Source organism: Hordeum vulgare, chromosome 2H, assembly GCF_904849725.1.
Source record: "Hordeum vulgare subsp. vulgare chromosome 2H, MorexV3_pseudomolecules_assembly, whole genome shotgun sequence".
NCBI lineage: Eukaryota > Viridiplantae > Streptophyta > Magnoliopsida > Poales > Poaceae > Hordeum > Hordeum vulgare.
Window position 1 is genome coordinate 561,623,053 of NC_058519.1, and position 1,976 is coordinate 561,625,028.

General features: G+C 42.8%; 1 long non-coding RNA gene across 1 annotated transcript; it reads left to right on the forward strand.

Moving 5' to 3' along the window:
* The first annotated feature begins 617 nt into the window (after positions 1 to 617).
* Positions 618 to 1,575, forward strand: LOC123427261. Its single transcript, XR_006622378.1, has 2 exons — positions 618 to 1,215; positions 1,375 to 1,575. It is a non-coding gene; the product is annotated as an uncharacterized LOC123427261 (long non-coding RNA).
* Positions 1,576 to 1,976: the final 401 nt, after the last annotated feature.

Sequence of the window (1,976 nt, forward strand, 5' to 3'; positions counted from 1 at the left end):
AGTAATAACCTGTTATCTCAGTTGCTTTTTTTTTTTTCCTGATTTTGAACTCTCGTGTGCTCATTCTTTGTTATTTCCTGATTTTGAACTAACATGTCCCGAACCAACTCATAACTCTTGTGTGCCCGTCAGGTCAGGTCAGGTCAGCAGCGGCGACGGTTCCAGTCAGGTTATTTGGTGTTGCTAATCTTTAGATTACTAAACTCTTCACTGATCTTCTTTGTATTTTTATTAATTTATACATTGGATTTTCAGAAAACATGAACTGCCCTGCTTTACGAAAAGTTGGATCTTTGTAAGTCATCTTATTTAACCGGTTATTCCTAAGTAGCAATAAACTAAACACTTGTGTAGTAGAGAATATCATAAGTTACTATACTAAAGCGACAAACTTTCAATTTTTCCTGCTTTCTTGACTTTTTTTTAACTGATTCATGGAAGAATTACGTGGCTGTGTGGGCCCGCTTGGATTGGGTGTAAGTTTATACTCCCTCCGTCCCAAAATTCTTGTCTTAGGTTTGTCTAGGAATGGATGTATCTAAATACTAAAATGTGACTAGATACATTCATATCTAGATAAATCTAAGACAAGAATTTTGGGACGGAGGGAGTACACGTATATTTGTTTTACAGGTGTGAGTTACAAGCCACCATTTAAATTTTGCCTGAAATGGAAAACGACGCGAGGAGGTCCGTATCTTAACCGGTCAGAAAACGAGCGAAAACGCTAATCCAAACGGGGCCTAAGTGTTTTCCACTAGCACATGGAAACCCACCGCTTTATCTAGACCTTCCGTATAAAAAATGACCTTCTCAATCTAACACGCATCCCTCCTGCTCCGTCTACAGCCTCCTGCGCGGCCACGGCTCCCTGCTCCTCCACCACCATCACCACAACCTCTCTCCTACCCTTCCTCTCTTTTCTCTTTTCTTTCCCTGGCGGACGAGATGTGTTGTGGACGGCGGCGATGTAAGAAAGCCGGGAGGTATGCCGATGGACATGCCAGGCAACGTTTGCTGCGCAAGGATAGGGTAGCAGATGTGCCGGTGCGAGATCTACGCTTCACTACGGAGGCCGTGGCGATCAAACAGACGGTAGGTGGGACCTCGCTGGGGCCGGCAATACGGCGTTATTGGCCTCTGCGACACACCATCATATCCATAGAAGGCAGGAAAAGGGCAGGCGGAACGCGGTTTGCGGAGACGATTGTCGTGGTATGATTATCTTTCCCACCTCTTGCGGCGTTCCTTGCATGTGGTGCTTTCCGTTTTGTTCAGTGCGGTACGCCTCCTTGGTAGAGCATTGGTGTTGATTCCCTTCTGTACTGACAAGTTTGTTGACGGCGATTTTGATATATTCGTTTCGTGGATTAGGAGGCAACATGTGTGGGGTGGTGAGCCAAAACTATTCAGGGCTTTACATGTTCTTTGGTAAGTAATTGGACCAGTTATGCATGCTTCTTCATGGATACCAACGGTGGCTCCAAGTAATGAAATATGAAGATTTGTTTATATTTTGTTAGCTGATATCTATATCCACACAGCTAAATAGCTTAATGCAACGAGTTGCCTCTCTATTTTGTCTGTGACCTTTTCCTACTATGCTTATGTGAAATCATTAACAAATGACAAATACCAGTAGGGATAATATTCGAAAAATATGTTTCCTAGAAACTGTTCAAAATATAATGAGTTCACAACATTCAGTGATGTTGGCTAAATTCCGGTGACAGTTAAAATTACATTGCTGAGAAGTTCTCATGTCAACAATGCCTAGCACTATCAATCAATAAAGCAAGCAAGATGATTTCCTCGGACGCGGCCCGCAACGTCGTCGGCAATGTCATCTCCTTCGACCTCTTCTTCTCCCCTGTGAAAAAAAGTTTTCTTCTCTTTTCAACATTCTTTTCTTGGATGCATGTGAAGAACGTTAGATAATATCTAATCTTTACATGCGCTTATTGTTTCAATGCGCT